Source organism: Zalophus californianus, chromosome 6, assembly GCF_009762305.2.
Source record: "Zalophus californianus isolate mZalCal1 chromosome 6, mZalCal1.pri.v2, whole genome shotgun sequence".
Lineage (NCBI taxonomy): Eukaryota > Metazoa > Chordata > Mammalia > Carnivora > Otariidae > Zalophus > Zalophus californianus.
Window position 1 is genome coordinate 22,084,422 of NC_045600.1, and position 22,932 is coordinate 22,107,353.

Here is a 22,932-nt window from a genome sequence, read left to right on the forward strand (position 1 = left end):
TATAATAGATTCAGTGCAATAATTCATTGGAACTAGGAATAATTCATTAAGAATTGATATTTGGTGTATTAGGGAACTACAAATAAAAAAGCATATAGCGCTCCTAGGGACTGCACATGATTTCCCTTTTTAGTCATAAATCAGACTGGTATTTTCAGCAATAGGCAAGCCTATTGTCTGTAGGATTAAAAAGAAAGGTATTATGGGAATGTGCAAAGAGTACTGTACTTGGGGTCTGAAACCTTGTTGCGTGACCAAAGGCAAATCATATGTTCTCAGTAAGAGCCAGTTTCTAAATCTATGGAATGAGGATGATAATGTTTTCTTTGAAAAATTGGGGTAAGAAGTAAATAAGATTAATGTTTCTAACCATCTAAGAAAATGCCTGGACATAGTCTTTGCTCAATCAATGTGGCTTTCCTCTCTTTCCGCATGTTCAAATGGGAGGCCTGTTCTGTTAGAAATAAGAATGCACTATACTATATCCTTTTCCATACTTTTTCTATTTATTTATTATTCTTATTCTAAAACAAATGCATGCTAATTAGATAAAAATTTGGAGATAGAGTTATGTCGAAGAACTCCCTTAAATCCCACCCTCTCAGAGACAGCCACAGTAAATATTGGTTTCAAACATCTCACTTACCACTGTATTTTCTTAGTACCCCTCCGAATGCTCTGTACATAGTAGGTCTATCAGTGTGTCAAGAATTGAACTTTTCCCAAAAAGATATGAAAGTGGTCGTAAATCCTTTATGACTATTCATTATTGGCTTAGCATGAAACCCAGCAGACCTTCTTGTCAACCTGCTATTTTTCTCAATCCTCAAGGACAGATACTTGTCCTGTTAACTTCTCAAATAGCTCTAGGGACCGAGATTACAGTATCTCTTTTTATAAGAGGGTAGGTCTACAGGGCAGATGTTAATAAAATAAATCATTTAAAAATTATTTTATTAGACTTTCATTGAATTTTAAAATTAAAGCTGGGTTTTTCTTTTCTTTTTAAAGGAGTAGAGCAAAGGGAAGAACTGAATCAGGAATCCCAGGAGCTGAGTCGTAGCCCCTGCTCCTTCATTCATTCGTTTCCCTGCCTTGGGATCTAGGTAAGCAGAGCAACTTCTGTTACCTTGTAAAAGCAAAGGAAATAATGTCTGCCCTGCTTTTCCTTTTATGCCGTGATTGTGGAAATCAATCGTGATAATGTATGTGGTGATGTGTTTCATGTAACAAAGTGCTATAAACCTTCGTGTTGACATGGTATTAATAGGAAAAATAGTGTGCATAACATTAACATAAATATTTCTTTTGGGCTATATGTGCAAACAATAGAATTTACTTTATTTTGATTTTACTTCACAAAGTGGTTATACCTAGGTCCTTAATCATTGTGGATGCGTGTATAGAGGCTGGGAGCAATACCTAGAAGTACAAAATTACCCAACTACCAGGAACTTCTGTGGATTATCATGTCACCTCTGTACTAAGTTCCAGTCTCGAAATTCAGAACACAGAACTAGAAAAAGAGACAATAATACATTTTCCAGCCCTCATCTTACTCAGGGATAGAATTCTATTTATATTACCATTTTTGCTCTTTATAATTGATACAACATGATGATAGTAACTGTTATCCAAAGCATTAAATGGGCTACTTAGCATTTGGGAAAAAATAGCATTAACCATTAAATATTATAATCTTGCATCCCTTAGACATGTTTTACATTTCTGTGTCTTTGTGCAGAAAGAATCTACATTTTGAGGTTAGAACAAGCTGGTTTTGAACCATTGCTCCACGTGACTTGGGGGTAAGTTGTCATCCCTTCTGAATCTCCACTTCATTAGAATTCAATGAAATGGTGTATATAGTGTCCCCAGGACAGTGCATGGCACATTTTCAGCATTCTGTAAGTGTTAGTTCCCTTTTCCTTCTCATCACGACACCAAAATGTTTACTTATTTTAACAGATATGAATGTTTGATAATTTAGAATAACATGAAAAATCTACTCCACTTATTTTTCCTACGCATAGTGTAAAAATCCATGCTTTTATCTGCATGGATTAAGAATCAAAGAATTATATTTTCAAACAAGATGTTTTATTGGGAATTTGTTTGCCTTGCCTAATGTAAACATAAGCTACAATTGGATTAATGACTTAAATGTACAACTAAAGTCACACAGGGAATAGGAGAAAGTATAGGAGGATATTTTAATCATATCAGATTGGAAAAGGTTTCCCTTTACGTGAAAGCAACTCAGGGATCATAAGAGAAAAATATGTCATATTTCATTACACTAAAATTTAAGACTTCTGGCAAAAAAAAAAAAAACACCCATAAAACAAAGGGTAAACTGTGGAAATTTATCTAAAATTCAGAAGCAAAGGCTCATATCCTTAATATCCTCAAGGGCCTTTGTAAAGAGCTCCTACAAATCAATAAAAAAAGATAAACAACTTAGTACAGTAAGCAAAGGTCATGAAAGGGCATATGTTTAGGTAACTGCTTCTTTCCACCTAAAGAGTTACCTTGGTAGTCTTGAGTTCAAGTCCTGAAAACTCATTAAACCATTAATATATTAAACCTTTTTATAAATGAATGGGAAGACAGTGGTCCTATATTTTGGCACTGTGATCAGCTCTGTTTGGAATGAATGAGTTTTCTTGACTGAAACCTCTAAGCTTCCTGAAAAAAATGCTGTTTAAATTTTAGGTTTTTAAAGGGGTTATCTTTCTAAACATGTCTCTTTACTTTGTCTTCTTTGTCAGAGCATTAAAGAACTATACTTTCTTATATACTATACGAACTTAACACTTTCTTGATGACTTTATTCATCATCACGAGCATTGATTATCCTGTGCTATAATGTAGTGCAATGAGCTTAGGAAGAGCTCTTTACCCCTGTGCTCATTAGGTTAAGATTGCCGTGCGGTTTGAATTCTTAGGGAGATATCAACACTAGCAATAAAAGGCAATCCTATAAATTACAGTTACCTTTGAAAATTCCCTAGGGAGTTTCCCTGTGGAGATCGATATATAATCAGTCTCTCAAGAATTCCAGAATAGTCCATTTTTCTTTGGCATTGGAAAGGTTTGCTTTTACTCAGAGGCTCAGATAAGGTGGTTGGTTCACAATGTGGTATCAGGTTCTATGAAAAAATATCTGCATTTAAACTCTAGAGCGCTCGCTTTGTGTTTATACTTTACATCAATGTGCTGATTACATTTTCATACCTATTCTGTGAAATACCCAGTTTACAGGTGAGTCAATGGAGGCTTTGAAATATGAAATCCCTCACCAACTAATATATGGGAGAGACTGTGATTTTGAATTAGATTAATAGAATTGTGTGTAAAGTAAAAGTAAAAAGGCTCTAAGTGAGAGTCCAATAAACTTTTCACTGAATGAAATATGGAAGTTTTAGGTATGAGCTTTGGAAGTAAATGCATACTAGCTGTTCAGAGAGATGACCATCTTCTGCTCATCATTAGCATTCTGCCTAGGTGAGGCATACTCATACTCATACTAAAGTATGAGGTGCCATAGTTTATCAAGACATGTTTTTGATCATGTACGTGCTTGCCACTCTGTATTATATAAAACATATTGTGATTGAGCAATGGATTTCATCTTCTCCTGGGTATCTCGCATTTCACACCTCTATACTGTCATTGTCCTCATGAGTCTTTCATTGTGCCTCAGAGTTGGGTAATAGAGTTGAGCATATCAGGGATGGAAGCTTTCCTGGAAGGGATGTCTATAATCAGCTGATGAACTGAATACAATTGGCTATGCATGATGTAACTCCTACCATATACACCCCACAGGAAAACCCTGAGTAAGGGAAAACAAACCCATCATGGCATGTTTACTTTCTATTCGTGATTGCACAGTCTTGGTTTCCAGTACTCTGGAATCAAAAATGGTGATGTGAATAGCAAGAGTTAAGGTGAGGCTTTGAGAAACAGGAAATTATGTATAAACCTCCCTTGTAATGATTGTGATCAAATTACCTAATGATCTTCTATTCTTTCTAAGAAGACATTAGCTAAAGAATTATTTTCCAAACCTTATTTCAAGGAGTTAACTCGAATTCTTGCCCAAATGTTTGAGATTTTATGACATTGAAACGTTTTCCTATTCTCTTTTCATTGTTCTCAGCAAGAATTCCTTGCAATACTCTTGGGATACGTCTCTGGTGTCTTTTTTTTTTTTTTTAAGATTTTATTTATTTATTTGACAGAAAGGGACAGTGAGAGAGGGAACACAAGCAGGGGGAATGGGAGAGGGAGAACCAGGCTTCCCACTGAGCAGGGAGCCGGATGATGCGGGGTTCGATCCTAGGACCCTGGGATCATGACCTGACCCGAAGGCAGACGCTTAATGCCTGAGCCACGTGTTCACCCCTCTGGTGTCTTTTTAAGTCATGATTCCCCTCCACTCTCCTCCCCTCCCCCCACATAGTGGCTCCACAGGAAGAGCCAGCTTGAATGCATTTGTTAAATTATACATTTTATCTATCTATAGTTTATTCTTTTATTAAGCCCTTGTTGCTACAGAACTTCCTGTTTCTAATGTTTGAGCTGCCATGAATTACTCCTTTTTTTTTTCAACTTCTGAGTTTGAGATTACTCTAATTTCTTTGTTTTATAAATTCATATGGATTGGTAGCTCCACATTTAGATCTTCCCCCTCTCCCCCACCTTCCCTTTTGCCTGAGAGAATGTTGCTGAGAGTGGTCACACTTTGGAAATGGTGGCTAATACCATTCACAGGCTGGTGACTTAGAGTTTTTGCATAACCCCTTCAGGCCTTACTGTCTTGTCTACAAAATGCAGATGATAATAATAAAATACCTTGTGTAATCAATGTGAGGATTAAACAAATGATGCATATAATGTTCTTGGCAAATTGTCATGTGTGAGAGAAATGTTAACTATTGTTATGATTGTCATCATCTCATTTCTTGGACGTTCTTTTGTATTTGTAACTTGATCTACACTTTGCAGTTCATATTCACTTGGTAATACATGTAATATATGTTAAGTTGTCTTGATTTCAGTTTTCCTACCCATTCAGATTGCTCCTTACCTACCTAGCTACCACCCTATTTTTCTCCTTTCAGTAGACATTTTGTGAAGGAATGTTCTATATTTTCAGCTCTGGGTTCAAAATTTTAGAAGCTGTCAGCTCTGAAAACATTGTGGTACCCCCACCCCAGCACCCATCCATTCATAAATCTAAGTAAAGTTGTATTTTTTGAAATAACACAAAATCCTATAATAATAATAACCTCTAGTTTACAGATGAAAAATATGAGCTTTAAATGATGAAATTAAAAGCGATTTTACATGTTATGGTTATGAATTTCTGAGTCAATTCACTATACTTGAACTTTTTACTTTTTCAGAGGGGTAACTGTTGAGCTATTAGTCTCTGCATTAAGTAAGTCAGCCTTGTTAAGCCAGTTGCCATTTCTTTGGCACACACAGTCACACACATATACACACTGTCAGCAAGAATTCTTGTCCCCTCAAAGGTCCTTCTAGCAGGACTAAGAATCAGACCAATTAATAGGAGAAAATAAAATTTAATAGCATACGCATGGGGAATCCACAAAGACATGGAAATTCCAAAGATAGTCAGGCAAAATGAGGTATATATGTCATCCTGAATTAAGGAGAAGAGGTAGGGGTCTGGGAATTCAGAAGAATGCAATTCACAGGGCAAAAAGAAGAGCTAATGTTCAGTAATTAGATGTTACCTTGCCATGCAAATGGGTCACTTACATAAAAATTAACTTTGCTAATTACCCTTATTCTGAAGAAGATGCCCAATTTAGATTCTTCTTTGTAGTTAAGGGAGGGGCAAAAGCTTTTCTTGAACCCGCAGGGTCTACATTGCCTTCAGCTCAAAATAATGTTCATGCCAAAGTGACCCATCTTGGCCTTGGCCCCTACAACACATACTACTCTGTGTGTATGTGTGTGTTTATATGGTTATATAGTTAACTATCCTATATAGCTAATATACATAGTTACATAGAGTCATGATAGCATTCAAAGTGCATAGGTCTGGAGGGAGATTATAAGACAGCTGTTATACCTGTCATTTGCTAATAGGTTTTTGTGTAGGTTTCTTAACATCTATGAGTCTCCTTCCCTGGTCTGTGAAAATGGGATCATAACAATATTTGCTTCTCAATGTTACTGTGAAGATTGGAGAAGATTATGTAGGTGACACCATTTGAGAAGTTATTTAGCACTACATAACTTAAGTGAATTAAATTTAAAAAATGGCATACTTTCTTTGTCCCATTAAATCATTAAGACGTGAGTACTAAGTAATTGTTACCTACCTGTCTGTGCTGTCCTGGCTGCTTGCCGAGCAAACTGTCTCTGTATCACTAATGTGTGAACACCAAGATGAAAGTCTTGTTTCATACAAGGGAAAGGCCAAGGGGAAGATGTGAACATTGATATCTACTTCCTAGACTTCTTGGGAGGTTTAAATTGCTTATTTTTAAAGTGTTTGCCAGACTGCCAAGTGCACAGGAAATGCTAAATAAATGTGGTGTTGCTGATTTTTATTGGTGAACATCTTTGGAAGCAGGGCCCATTCTGATTTTTGGCCAAAGTCAGACTCGAGGTTCAGGATTTGAAATAAGCGAGGGTGAGAGTGAGGTTGAGGTGAGGACATCTAGAATGAGCACGGAGACAGGCAGAGTTTATGTAGAGAATAGCATCAGTCCGCATAATGTTCATGAACAGTGATTCTGGATAAATTTTTATGGACACTGATTCTGGAGAGCCAAGTTTATTTCAGAAAATGCTGTAATTTCTCATTGCCTTTATGGAGGATGAGTGATGTAAATCAGAAGGCCTTTATTTTTCTGCATGTCAAGGGGATTGAGTGCAATTTGGAGGTAGTCCCTGAGGCAGAGCTGAAATTTTCAGCATTCGGAAGGGAGATGTGCTTGAAGATTCTGAGAATTTGGGGTGGAAAGAGAGGAATAAGCAAGGTTGGCTAGCATGTGGAGAAAGAGATGAGGCAACAACAACAACAAAAAAGTCTTGGTAGTGATTTGGAAAAGAAAAGAAACATCTAATGGAAGCCTTTAAAGGCTTTGGAGAGATGTGCTATTTAAATCTCCTCCTCCATCTTCCCTACAAAATCTTTAGTAAAATCGGCACTGCTCCTGAGTACTTTGGTGTAGATGGATTCTTTAGAGGAAGAACTAACTGTGAGATAACAGGGGTACCCCCAACACAGAGATAGCACAGAGCTCGTGCATTTGAGAACATCTGGGCTACACTCTGCTTTGCTCTGTCTCTTTTACCCTGGCATTTATTGTTCTTGGAGGCTTCTATTATGTGGAACAAGCTTCTTTTTTGTAGCTTTTTAAACATCCAGATTTGAAGTCACCTTCAAGTTAGGCTCTGTTCCCTGGAACCCCCAATTCTACTTTAAATTGCCTGAGAACATGCGTACTATTTTGTTGTGAGGGTTTAGATGTATATAGTTCAAGGGATTAGGAGGCAAGAGCATGGTGATGGTGGTATTGAGAATAGCATTAGTTGCTGCTGGCTATAGAGAAAAGCATAATGCAATGGTATAATGAAAAAAGGTCCATGTAATTTTTGAATTAGATCCACTTGAAGTTAAATCAAGTTTCTGTCATTGTTTGCAATGGGACCTCAATCAACTTAATATAACTTCTCTAAAATTTAGGTGTTCTCATCCATAAACCCTTTCTTCACAGAGTTGCAAGTTTGTTACCCACAAAAACATGTAATAGTAGTAGAATGGCAACAGGCTGAAGGAGTCTAGTAGAAATCATCATTGCCTATTAAACCAAAAGATAATTTTTTTCTTGGTTTTAATATTCCTCTTTGCTAAATATTTTGTAGAACACAATTAGTACTATGATATACCAAAAGAAAGATGCACTTTGATAAATGTTTTCTCTTTCATAAGAAAGCAATTGTTATAGTCAACCAAGTCTTCAGGTATTCTTTTATTTTAATTGTAAGTAATCTGATAAGTTTCTAAACATTCAGATTTATAGTAATAGTTAATATTGACTGCCTATGTATAAAACTCAATTAAAAAATTATCATTATTAAACTACCGAGAGGATAAACAACTTGATTTTTTTAGGCACAATCTTTTCGATACTGGTAAATTAAACATTTCCAAAACCAATTATATATATCACCAAATAAAAATGGGGTTATGCTACATTTGCAAATGTATTCTTATCTTAAAATTTGTATTATTCAATTAGCACATAAACTTAAAGTATATTAAAGGGGAGGACTACTGAACCATTTATTGCATCTGGAGCTAGGAAATGCCAACCAATTTGAAAAGGAAATAATCACAATCTCTTTGCCAATATTTTCTGTCTTAATAGAATTAAGGATTATGGCTAACATTTTTCCTTTAGCTGTTGCTGGGCAAAAATTTACCTCCTATAAAGCTTGCTTATGTAACGTGCATAGTGATACTTAAGAAATACAATGGATAATAATGGCTGTTTTGTAGAAATACCTTTATTAAAGAAAATGGTAGTTCCAGTATTTAAACATTTATGGAATAACTAAGGGGGTTTAGAGGGGAGGTTATTTTTAATTAACTGAATTAATTAAAATTAAGAATTAATTCTTAATCATGATACTTGTAGAGCATTGGGAATATTGTTCAACTTTGTTTCTATTAAAGGGATAATCAAAAGCTAAGCATAACTAGTAATCTCTTGAGCAACCAATATGCAATATTTAATAAAAAAAAAGAGACATTAGAAGGATTATACAATAAAGAATTTTTTCCAAGTAAATTTTAAAATCACTTTAATAGGGACTAGTTGATAATTAATAGAATCCATTACTAAGAGTGGATGGCCTGATCTAGTACTTTAACAAGCATACTTATTCATCTTCAAAGCCAGGGGAAAATGCTTTTGAAACTAGGTCAAAGGGAGAAGTGGTTTTTCTTGGACTATTATATATATGATCTAATATTGCTTGACTTCTATACTGTAGGGTAACAGACAGCAACAACAATATCATGTGATTTGTTTACATTTCAAAGAAACACATGAAAGACTTTATTTTATTCTGCAGGGTTGAGAACTTTTGTGATTCCTCTACAGTTGATTTTAGGGCTTTATAAAGATCTTAACAATAGATTTTGTGATTTTTTTTCAGGTCTTATCTGTGCAATCTAATTTCATAATCTTCATCTCCATTTCTATTTCCACTTTATCCCATCTCTATCTGTATCTCTCTCTATATAATTCAGTCTATAAAATTACAACACTATAGTAAGATACATCTTAAAATCTGGGTGATATAGCTATGTCTTCCCATGTTTTAATAAATATCAGTTTAGGTTATTTCAGTTTAATGTGCCTCAACTAATAAAACTACTTTCATGTTTATGCTTGATGTTAGCAGATGCACTTGGCATTTATGGATCATGGCTGATGCTGAATAGCTGCAGATGAACTGTTTCTTTCTCAGTCTTGACACTTCTTATTAAAGTCTAAGAAAATTCTGATTATTTTAGGAGATAAGATGAAAGTCATTAACATTATCTTACCTGGGGGAAGAGAGCTCTTTGAGAATCTTCTAGGAGAAAATCTTGAAAAATACTGGCCAGCTAGTCTCCATTTACTCTGAAAAATAGTTTTAAAGCAAGAAGATTTTTGTTAATGTCTAAGGAAGAAATTCCTAAGAATAAGGATTTCAAACAGTGACATGACTTACCAAACATAAGCCTGGCATTTTTCCCCCCTCTCTTCCATAGGGGAAAAAAGCAATCCACAGGAGCCACTGTGGACATAATGGTTAGAGGCAGAGGACTTCCCTGGAATCTAATGAATCAATCAGATACTTTTTTTTTCCCTCAGTAAATATTTTTTTTTTGATTGGGAAAGTTCAGAATGGACTAAATTGTAAATTAGTTTTAATGTGTGTATGTTAGTCTTTTCATGATAAGCAACTTCTAGTGAAATAGACCAGTTGAAATGACAACCTATGCTAGCTTTAGACAAAATTAGGAAGTTGATAGAGTTATTCTTGGTATTTTCTTTCTTTTACTTCTTCTTTCATAAATCCTATCTCTTTCTGGTAGGCAGCATGGTGTAGTAAGAAAGTATTGGACCTGAAAATGAAATCCAGTTTCCCATATAGCAGTTGTTCATCTGGTCCCAGTTGCTGAACGTGAGTCTCTACTTCCTCATTTCCAAGAGGAGCATTATCAGTCCTGCTTTATGGAGCTAATATGAGCATAACATGACACTTCACAGAGTACTTGAAACAGAAGAAATGTTTTCTTTCTTTCCCTCTTAAGATCTCTCCTGTCACAAAAGAAAGCAGTATATCTAAACCATCCTAAGATGTTATTGTCTTAATAAGTTACTCTCTGGGCGCCTGGGTGGCTCAGTTGGTTAAGCGACTGCCTTCGGCTCAGGTCATGATCCTGGAGTCCCGGGATCGAGTCCTACATCGGGCTCCCTGCTTGGCGGGGAGTCTGCTTCTCCCTCTGACCCTCCCCCCTCTCATGCTCTCTCTCTCTCTCATTCTCTCTCTCAAATAAATAAATAAATAAAATCTTTAAAAAAAAATAAGTTACTCTCTTCCAGGAATATTTGAGTTTAGAAATAGCCTGTGTAGAATTTTAAATAACATATCACAAGTGAGGAAGGGACACTCTCAGTTCCCTCAGATAATGCTACAGAAGTGATCACATACATCATTTACATATAATTTTGGCCAATATACAAATTATCAGCTAGTTGGCCAAGGATGTTTGGCTTCATGACTTTGATGTGATGACCATTTATATGACATTTTAAAATGATGACATACTATGAAATATTATTCAGTCCTTAAAAAGTTACACAATTCTAACACATGCAACAAGATGGATGAATCTTGAAAGCATTAAGCTAAGTGAAGTAAGTCAAACACAAAAGGACAAATTTGGAATGATTACAATTATATGAGATACCTAGAATAGTCAAATTCATAGGGATAGAATAGTAGTTTTTGGGGTTGAGGGAAATGGAAAGTTACAGTTTAATGGAGAGAATTTGTTTGGGATGGTGAAAAAGTTCTGGAGATAGGTAGTGGTGATGATTGCATAACAATGTGAATGTACTGAATGCCACTGAACTGTACACTTAAAAATGGTTAAATTCAGTTAATTTTGCATTATGTATATATGCCACAATAACAAAGGTAAACTTCTTAATACAAATAATGATACAATGTAAATGTTGAAAAGTACACAGATTCAAAAACAGTGTCACAAACTGGGAAAAAAATATTTGAAAAGGACTGTTACCACAATATACAAAGAACTCTTATTTTTTTTTAAAGAGTTTATTCATTTATTTGAGAGAGAGAGAGAGCTTGAGCAGGGCAGAGGGGAGGGATGGGCAGAAGGAGAGCAAGAAACAGACTCCCTGCTGAGCAGGGAGCCCAATCCCAGATCCCAGGACCCTGAGATCATGACCTGAGCCAAAGGAAGACACTTTACCAACTGAGTCACCCAGGCGCCTCTAAAAAGAACTCTTAAAACTCAAGAATAAGAGAATGAACAATTCAATTAAAAAAATGGGCCAAAGACTTTGAAAGACATCTCACCAAAGAAGAAATACAGATGACAAATAGCATATGAAAAGATGCTCCACAACATATGTCATTAGGGGCATGCAAATTAAAACAAAAATGAGATATCACTACATCCCTATTAGAATGGTCAAAATCCAGAACTCTGACACCAAATGTTAGCAAGGATGTGGATCAACAAGAGCTCTCTTTCATTGCTGGTGTGTATGCAAAGTGGTACAGCCACTATGAAAGACAATTTGACCATTTCTTATAAAGATAAACCTACTCTTGCCGTATGATCCAGCAACCATGTTTTTTGGTATTTACTCAAAGGAGCTGAAAACTTATATCCACACAAAAACCAGGACACGGATGCATAGAGTACCTATATTCTTAATTGCCAAAACTTAGAAGAAACCAGGATGTCCTTCAGTAGGTGAATGGATAAATTGTATTAAACCTAGACCAAAGAATAGTGTTCACTGCTGAAAAGAAATGAGCTGTTGCGCCACGAAAAGGCAGAGACCTCTTAACCAAAAGTGAACCCTAATGTAAAGTATGGACTTGGGATAACAACGATATGTCAATGTAGGCTCATCAGTTATAACAAATTTATCACTCTGGTGAGGGATATTAATAGGGGAGGCTCTGCAGGGGGATATGTGGGGTCAGGGATTGTATGGTAAATCTCTGTACCTTCCCCTCAATTTTGCTGTGAAACTAAAACTGCTCTAAAAAAAGGTCTATTTTAAAAAATGTACACAGAGCATAATTATATAGTTTGGTGGATTTTAATAAACTTGAACTTAATTTTTGTAACAACACTCAAATCAAGAAATAGAACAATACTGGCATACCAGGAACCCCCATGTAGCTCTTTCTAACCACCTGCCATGACTAACCACTAACTCAACTTCTAACAATATAGATTAGATTCTCCTCTCTTTTTTTTTTTTTTTACTGGATACAAATGGAATAATACAGTATATACTCTTGTATCTGGCTTCTTTCACTAACCTGTGTTGTTTGTAAGAGACCATCGATATAGTTGCCTGTAGTTGTAGATTGTTTATTTTCATTGTCACATAGTATTTCATTGTGAAAATATCCTGTAATTTATTGATTCACTCCACTATTGATGTATTTTTGAGAAGTATCTTGTTTTGGGCAATTATGAAGTGTGCTTATATGAATATTGTACTGTATTTTTTTTTTTTTGTGAACATACAGTACATTTCTGTTGAGTATTATACCTGGGAGTAGAATCGCTAAGCCATAAGGTATGTAGATATTGTTAAGCAATTTTCCAAAGCGGTTGTATCCATTTACACACCATGAGCAGTGCATGTGAATTCTGATTTGCTCTTCATCCTTACTTGCCTCACCAATTTTGTTTTTTTCTATCTTTTTATTTTAGCTCTTCTGGAGGATAGCCATATAAATTCATATCATTTTTAAAATGACTTCTTAATTGCCTCTATTATACATACCTAGATGTCTCTGCTTTTGGTTAAGTTGATGCTCTGGTTAAAAAAAACAACAAACTCCTTTTATTCTTTTACCTTACATCTAAATACTTATTTCACATCATTTATTCATAAATAAAACAGTGCACTTTTGGTCTGGGTTCTACTTTTGTTTTCTTGGCAAACACTTCAAAAGGCAACTGGTAGCATCAAGATTCCAGTGTCCTGGTATGAATAAATTAAAACAGTTGTCTCTGCAGAGTTAAAAATCTGGCTTAATGCTTTTGAAATATTTTGACAAGTGTTTTACTGTTGTAAGTAGTTTGGGCAGCCTGTTTTTATGGAGAACAGAAATCAAAATAGTCTGAGATTTCAAATGGATATAATTATTGATATTGACTAATAAAAGTTAATTATTTAGGAGTATCCAGGATATGTAGAAAAATTGGGCCTTTTACCTAACGGCTAAATAGGAATGACATTAAATCTTACTAACTCAGATTAATTGAGACATAGTCATAGAAATATTAAATTTGAGTCACATGTATATTTAGTTGAAGTACATTGATATAAGACATTAATTTCAGGTATGCAACATAGTGATTCAACAATTATAAACATTATGAAATGCTCACCATGATAATGGTAGTCATAATCTGTTACCATCCAAAGATATTATGGTATTATTGAGTGTATTCCCTATGCTGTACTTTTCATCTCTATGACTTACTTGTTTTATAATTGGAAGTTTGTACTACTTAATCCCCCAATTGGTAACTAAAGTGTTTGTCAGAGGCCATTGAGGAATTTGCTAAATTCCTAAAAAGTGAACGGATGAGAATTCATAATATATTACTTAAGGATTGATAAAAAATTAGGTACTCAAAATTTTTCTAGTCAGTTAAACATAAACTTTGCAGTACCATATATGTTTGCTATTTCATTAATATACCATTTTTCTTTTAGCCTTTTCCTGATCTATCACAAATTCAAACTGAGTAGATTATGAATTAACTAATAAAGTGTTTTTGTAATACTCTGATCTTCAGGGATTCCCAAGATTAAGATTACATCCAAACAAAGCAATTATTTGTATATCAGATTATTTATATAGATTGATAACATTTGCACACAGTTTCTACAAATCAATGAACCAGCATTATACATTGCTATAACTGCAAAAAAGTATTATACTATTAATAATATATTTCTAGATACTCAAACATGTTACAAAATCCATTCAGGTCTGTCAGTCTTGTGTCTGTCCTCAGCTGTCACTTAAGGGATAAGCAATTTAAAGGCTGAAGATGCATTTTCATGTTTATACTAGAATTCAGCCCCAGATCCACACCACTCTAGGATGGCTGAATCTCTCTGATTTTGAAAGAAGAGCCATCATAGCTCTTCTTATTTAGTTATCCTTGAGGGGCATATAAGGATGCCCTTGAGGTATTAAATTAGATGGGTTCATCCCTATGCTAGGGTTATTGGGGGTTTGCCAAAGGAATATAATACTTAGTTGGTACTTCAAAAGGCTTGTGTGCCAGTTGAAAAATTACACTTTATAGTTTTTAAATAAGCAAGTAGAGTTCCAACGTTCCCTGCCATTCCATTCACCACAAAACTGCCAGAAGTGATCTTCAGTTGCTCTTTTTATTGGTTAGTAAGGTCATTCTTTACTGTGATTTTTTTTTGAAACTCCTTCCTATCCTTAACACAATTCTAGGAGATCTGCTCTTTATTCTTTATTTCACTCTCTGTATGTAATTTTCTGATTTCCATATATTATCCATTGGCTTATGTTATACTTGGAGAATGCCATTTCTCTTCCTAGAAGATATGGTATGCTAGAATATAATCTTCACAGGGACAGGGAATTTTGTCTATTTTTTTTTTTTTCACGACTATATCCCCAGTGTCTAGAATAATGTTGGGCACATGGTGGGTTCCCATAACGTTTGCTGAGTGAATGAGTGATAAATGGCAATTTAAGCTTCAGGTAAATTGTAGCAATTAAAAAAAAATGGAATCGACGTAATAATTTAAATCCAGTTTTCAGATACCATTGGTAAAGGAATACATTTATCTTACTTAAAACTTCCAGATGATCCCAGAAGGCAAACCTCATGAACTCCTCTCTTCTTTGTTTACAGTAAGTTGCCTCGTCCTCAAGCTGAAAGCCTACATTTCAAATCTCCTTTATTGCCAAAGTCTTTGCAGGAACAAACTGTCTCTACTCCTTTGCTGATGGGTCAGCCTTCTTACTTCCTCCTCCCATTTCAGTCTGGCTCCTCTCCTACCATTTTCCTGGAGTTCTCTCACTAATGTCACCAAAGATCTTCCAATTTTGAGATTGGATTGTCTCTTCTAGTCTCTCTCTCATTTGACCCTTTTGGAGGATTGGACCTCTTAGCCTGTCTCCTTTTCTTTGGCTTTTATTCTTCCCTTTCCCCTGGCTCTCTTTCTAAATTATTGCTTATTTTTGAGCTCCCTTTTGGACTTCTCTTTGTTTTGTTGCAAGGAGAATTCGTCTTCCTCAGCCCCATTTCTCTTATTATACATCTTTCCTACCATGACCCCATTCATTCCCTTGACTACAATCCTGATCTCCATGCTGCTGATTTTCTAGTCTATATCACCACCCCTAAATCTCACACCCTTATGCCCCAAAGCTTTCTAAATTTCTCTGGCTGTATGTCTCTTATATTGACATATTCAAATCTAACCTATTCAAAATTTAAGTCAGCGCCAGTTCTTAAAATTGGTACCATCTCCTGTCTGCCTGTTGCTGGTTATAGCATTACCATCTTCTCAGATACTCAAGCAAGGTAAGTAATATTTATTCTTGACTTCTCCTTTCTCCTCCATATCTAGCCAACAGCTGAATCTTATAAAGTCTAAAATAAAATTAATCTTTATTATTCACAGTAGTTATGTTTTATAAAGTCACTTTGAACAATGAATTAGTGAATATGAACTATTGCTCCTAAAGGAAACACAAGACTAGTTTCCTGTGAGCCTCTGGTAACAACATTTTTGTCAACTAAATAATGGATAACCTTATTTATGAGTTTTTGTTTAAAGACACCTTAATTATGATATATTGTTGACTTGTTAACATTGAACACACAGCCAGCAAACAGCATTGTAATTCATGCCTGAATGAAGTTATCTAACACAGGTATTTTCTCCATAAGGCATATTACAATCATCTTGCACTTAAGATCTCTAGACAGCACTGTGCTTGGGGGCCATTTTAAGCCACGAAATAACCAACAAAAAGTACACATTTGTGAAAAACAGGGCACTACATAGATTCTGAAAAGGACATGTGTTTTCAGTATGAAAACTGAAACAGGAAAGCAGAGCATCACCTTCTTTGATCTCAGCTGAGAATATGCACTTTGGGCGACTCAATATTTTCCCCAACCTGTGCAAGTCCACAAATGACTATGAAAGGGACACACGTATTGAGTTAAGGGTTACAGAAAATTTTTAGTAAGTAGGAGTATTTGCAAATATAGACTTTGCGGGTACTTAGGATCCACTTGTACATTTGAATCCCCCTCCTTCATTGTTTACTTCAGGTGCTCATCATTTTTTTCTTGGGTTATATTTGCCTAATTATTATCATTGACTGAGGTCTCTCTTTAATTCTTCCTCCTACTGTTTTTTAGAGCTCATGATTAATCTTGTCACATTTCAGTGTAAAAACTTTCAGTGTTAACCCCAGTAGGGAAGGGTTATATTTAAATGTATCAGCATAGCATATAGATTAGCCCCGGCCTACTTTTCTAGTTCCATCTTTCATACCTGCACATGATACTTTCTTTTTGGACTATTCAGTGTTCAACAAAAACTATATTGCTGTTTTATACCTCTAAGCCTTTTGATATTCTTCACACTCTCAATAATAACCTCATCCTTCTTCATTGCTGGATAAAGATAGGTCTCAAGTGTCATCTCCTCTGAGTAGCCACCTGAATCTTTGTCAGGCAGGTAATTGTCCTCTTACCTTGCTTCCAAAGAGTATTGTAATATACCTAGACTCCGTTATTTACTTAGACCTCCCCAAACCCTGTTGCCCTCCTTAAATGTAGGAGCCATATTTTATTCATATAATTCTTCTTTTTCTACTCCTATCCAATTAGTTATTACCTTTTATGAATTCAGCTTCTAAAATATTTGAGAGTACCAGGCTTAGCACCTGACCTTTGTTAGCTTAACTAGACATGCTTGTTGAGTACATGGATGAATGGATACATAAACAATTGAGTTTTAGTCAGTTTATGAGAGATTTTTGATTGTTCATGTACTTTTATTAACAGTTCATAAGAGATCATGAAATAATCATCCTCAACTATCTATGTATCTGGGTACTAAAATTAAACTAGAGTATATAAGCATTTACTGGCATTTATTCCTATCTTTTTTCATGGTTACATCATGTTTTCTGTGGCATGGAAACAAGATGACAGCCATTTTGAAATTCACTCTGAGCTGGTGCCATTTATATTCAGTTGGTGTGGGTCAAATACCAATTTTTTTTTGCTAACAGGATTGTTTAGGGAAACAATGAGAGAAGAAATGTGCTAAGATTTGAAGAATATTGAGTCATACACATTATTTTTTAGTTAATTTCTCTGAGGGAAAATCATAAAACAGAAAGTGATAATATAAGAACAGTTCAGTGAAATCATTTGTAAATGATGGCATGAAAAATTTGACTTTATTTTTCCTTGGTAAGTAATAATATTTGGAATCATGGATGTCGTTCACTGTGATCCATCTTTACATTCTAGAAAAGTCATATGCTGATGAATTTAATACCTTTTGCCCTCATTTTTATATGAACATCATTGGGTTACTTGCATGTTTGCAAGAAAAATTGAACTTCTGAAATACTCCATTCAGGAATAGAAATTGGGTGTTTTATTATATTTTCCTCTAATGTATAAAAAACTACAAAGGATGCATTTTTATCTATGGGAATCTTATTTTTTATATCTAAAATGTTTTTTACTATTGCTTGGAAGCTATAATAAAGATTTTATCTCTCCCTGTGTTCACAAATGCTTGTGTGTATAAATCTGCAGAAAGATAAACACTTCGCAAGACTTATATATGTATGTCTATTAATTTCTTTTTTGTTCTGGGATTGGGATTCACAATCAAGTACTGAGAAGAAGTGGAACCATGTAGTATAATGGAAAGAGCATTTGCTCTTGACCTTGGCTCTAGTCTTACCTCTGTCTTTACCAGTAAAATTATGTTGTCTGGAGCAAGTCACTTAGTACCTGTGAACCTTATTTTTCTTACCTGTATAAATGATTCAGTTGAACAACGTAGTTTCTAAGATCACTTTATTTTTAAAATTCTTTGATGAAAAATGAAAATTTGGTTACTAGAGGGATGTTGATAGGAAGATTTATTTCAAGCGTAGAGTAGGAATTTAACACATTGAGTGTATATTCATTACATGAGGGAATACTGTGTGATGGGTAATTTTAATGTGTCAGTTTGACTGGGCCAAAGAGTGCCCAGACATTTGGTCAAATATTATTCTGAGTGTGTCTGTGAGGGTGTTTCTGGATGAGATTAACATTTGCATTGGTAGACTGCTGTCCCTAATGTGGACATACCTAATCCAATCAGTTGAAGACTTGACTAGAACAAAAAGGCTGAGTAAGAGGGAACGCCTCCTGGCTGACTGCTTGAGCTGGACGTGCGTCTTTTCTGACCCGAAACATCAGCTCTTCTTGGGTTTCCAGCCTGCCAACATTTGGACTGGGGCTTATACCATTGGATCTTCTAATTCTCAAGCTTTTGGAGGCTGGAGTAATGCATTGGCTCTCTAGGGCCTCTAGCTTGCCAACTGCAAAGCTCAGGGCTTCTTAGTCTCCATAATTGCATGACGTAATTCCCTATAATATCTCTTAGTCCATCCATCCATTCACCCATCCATCCATCCTGTTTGTTTCTTTGGAGAATTCTAATACATCTTACCTTCCTTCTCCACCTGTATCCAATTACACATCATGGCATACATGGCCAAGCCCAAAGTCAATAGATAAGGAAGAGTGCTCTGCCTTCTAGGCACATGGCATGAGTGAGAGGCAGATAAATATTCATGAACAAATAGAACAATCTACTACAAGATGTAATACATGGCACAGAGTATAAATATATTGTTTGGTAATTGTACGATAACAGCAATAATAATTACAATGGCTAAATTATACAGAAACAGAGGTAATGGAGTAATTTTATTCTTGCAGGGGAATGTAGGATATCATTACAAAGGGATATTGCGCCATTTGCTCAGGGAAGAAAGAGAGGAAGGGCACTCTAGATGGAAAGAACATAATGGGCAAAGACACAATGATATAGAAAGGGACTAGGCCTTAGCCAGAGGCTAAGTAGATGGGCAGTTTATGACCATTTCTGGAAGTAATGTCTAATGTCTCACCAATTATAACTTATGATAACTTCAGCTGCAAGTAACAAGATATTTAATTAAAAGTAGTTTAAAGAACAAATGAAAACATGCATTGTATCATTACACAAGAAATTTTAAGGCAGTGAATTTTAGGATTCATTCAGTATTAGAAGCATGTGTGCACTGACATAGAGCTTTACTTTTCCATCCTGCCACCCTTGGTGTGATGGTTTTGTTTTTAGGTCACTCCTCTTGTTTCATTGGCTAGAATTAGTTCAGATGTCTACTCCTAAATAATTACTGGTAAAATGAAATGAAATTGGTATGACTAATTTGGAACAATAATGTCTGAGGAGGTTCTTATATTCTCTGGACACATTTCTTTTCCTAGAAGAATAAAAGGAGGGTTTTCATAGCAAAAAAAGAGGGTAACACCAGTGGTGTCTACTACACACAGATACAAGGTTTATGTTTTCTATTCAAGACTAAACATTTGGGATGGGTGACCATCTCAGTGAAGATTGTCTTGATTTTAATCATTTATATAAATTGCATCTTTGGGTAACTTCTGGCACTAAATTATAGTTGAGAATTGAGAAAAATGGACATTCAAATATGGGGGCAATAGATTTTATTTTATTTTTTTTTAGTAGACTATCTGGATGTGTTGCTAACAATAGAGATATAATATTGGGTCCTGGGTTATGGTATGGCCTCTACTTTTACCTTCAAAACCTCTGTGAGGTTCGGCAAGTCTATGATCTGGTTTATAATATAAAAAACTAAAACAAACTTCGCTGGGAAAATGTTATGTTACCTGTTTCCATTTTCTAATAATCACATAGAATAAATATCTTACCCTATTATTTTTTCTTTTCTTTATTGATGTACTCTGGCAAACTTCACCAATATTGACAACTGTCTTAATCAGTTGAGTCTGCTATCACAAAAATACCATAGACTGGGTGGCTTAAACAACAGACGTTTCTCACAGTGCTAGAGGTTGAGAAGTCTAAGATCAAGACACCACCAATCAATTCAATGTCTGGCAAGGACCCACTTCCTGGTTCATAGATGTTGTTCCTGGCTGTTTTCTCGCTCTGCACTCCTTTTGTACTCATAGGACACCAATCCCATCATGAAAGCTCCACCCCCATGACCTTATCTACACCTAATTATTTCCTAAAGGCCTCACTTCCCAATATGATCACATTGGGGATTAGGCTTCAACATATAAATGGGGGAAGGGGCAAAAACATTCAGTTTATAGCAACAATTTAATAATTTCCTTTTAAAAATCCCTTCTTTTATATAAACCTAAAGGACAAGCATCCTAGGGCTCCCTGCTCAGTGGGGAGCCTGCTTCTCCCTCTGCTTCTCTCTCTCTCTCTCTCTCTCTCTGTCTCTCATGAATAAATAAATAAAATCTTTAAAAAATAAAAAAAAGACAAGCATCCTCCTTTGAAATGCACTCATCTTTGTGCCATTACAGAGGCCAGTTTGAACATTTGGTCAATTGTAGCTTTCTTCAATGGGATGCTGATTCTTCCCAAGTGTAACTTTGCAGTGAACATTAAATGCCGACAAGATGACATGCGTCAACACATACACTCACTCTCAGTATTAGAATTTTAAACATATTAAAGTTTAATTTATTCACAATGAAAAAAATAAAATTTCTGGAACAAAAGGTGGAAATTCATCTATTTTCCTCTCTTGATCCATATTCTCATATTCAGACAGCATGGTTCTGTGACTCATTGGGCTAATCCCTTGTTTATGACATATTTTAATGCCCACACATTTTTAGTTATCATGACTTTCTTTTGTTCATATGTTTGAGTCAATTATGTTAGCTATTCATCAGTGTATTAGACAAGTCTCTACCACTTTATTCTTCAGTGTCTCTCATTATAAACTTTTTGGCCCTCCACCCCTCCTGCCTGATAGAATTTAAATCACAAAATGGAGCAGAAAGGAAGAACTCAGGATGCACAGGCTTTATGGGAAAGATTAATCATTAGAGAAGTTGTGGAAAATATATGAAAATAACGAGGAAAAAGAGACCAAAATGGCTGTTTAGTGGGCAGATTCCTTGAGGAAAAGGCCTTCGTAACCACAGAGATGTAACGGAGAAAGAGTCTAGATAACACAATTGGCATTTGCTGCATTTTTTTGTTTGAATTGGTAAATTTAATTTTAAAAACAATGAATAAAACTTTCTCTTAAATATTTAGGTCAGGATTTATGGCCTCTCTCTTGATATTGCCTGCTGAAAGAAAGCCAATTAACAAACGAATGGGCACAAAAGTTTTTAGATTCATTTCAACAACTTACCAGCATATTCCCATGGTATCAAAAAAATACCACGAATGGAACATGTTTAAAAGAGATGGAGGATTCTCTAGGAGTGAAAACCTGCTAAGAATTAAGCATTATGCTAGGCAGCTTCCATTCATCATGGCCTGCCGTCTTCCCAACAGTCCTGAGAAGTTTGCCTACGCATTTTACATAGGAATGAATTTAACCTCACAGAGTTCCATAACCCACACTTTTTGAATGGAGAACTAGGACTTGAACCCACTTCTCTCTCACTTCAAAGCCTTTCCGAGTCATTCTACACCATGTATTTAGAAGACTAGATGAGATTTCTTGTTTTTAAGTTTAGAGTATTAAAATGAGTGCCTAAATGAATGTATCAAAGTTTTATACTAACTAATTTAAGAAAACCTATGCTTGTTACTTTTACTTACAACTTTTTGTTTTTGCCATCTTGGTTGGTTCTGCTGGAAGCAGAAATTGTTATGTAGCTTTAACTTCAGGGTTTGTAGTTTGTTTTTTAATCAATGTAGATTATACTCTTAGTGGAAAGGCAAATTGGTACACTTTCATGGCACAAGTTACCATATATATATCACATGTCTTAAAAATGATTCTATTCCTTCTGAAAGACAAACTGAGGGTTCTAGAGGGCAGGGGGTGGGGGGATGGGTCAGCCTGGTGATGGGTATTAAGGAGGGCACGTTCTGCATGGAGCACTGGGTGTTACGCGCAAACAATGAATCATGGAACACTACATCAAACACTAATGATGTAATGCATGGTGATTAACATAATAATAAAAAAATTTAAAGGAAAAATGATTATATTCTTCAACCTAATAATTCTTCTTCCATGTACTTAGTATAAAGAAATAATCTGATATATTCCCAAAATTATGTCAAGGATGCTTATTGCAGTATTACTATAATTGCAAGCAATTGAAATGACCAACAAGGATAGGGGCGCCTGGGTGGCTCAGTCGTTAAGCGTCTGCCTTGGGCTCAGGTCATGATCCCAGGGTCCTGGGATCGAGCCCCGCATCAGGCTCCCTGCTCAGTGGGGAAGCCTGCCTCTCCCTCT

The 22,932-nt window shown here is 35.5% G+C and overlaps 1 long non-coding RNA gene across 4 annotated transcripts in view; it reads right to left on the reverse strand.

The window, feature by feature from the left end:
* LOC113910441 overlaps window positions 1-22,932 on the reverse strand; it is a 126,882-nt gene that overhangs the window by 58,852 nt on the left and 45,098 nt on the right. For 3 of the 4 annotated variants that reach the window (XR_003516042.1, XR_003516044.1, XR_003516043.1), the window contains exon 3: window positions 9,608-9,683. This is a non-coding gene — a long non-coding RNA (uncharacterized LOC113910441). Of the gene's footprint in view, window positions 1-3,030; window positions 3,153-9,607; window positions 9,684-22,932 lie in introns of those variants that run through there. The other variant, XR_003516045.1, reaches the window with a different exon arrangement.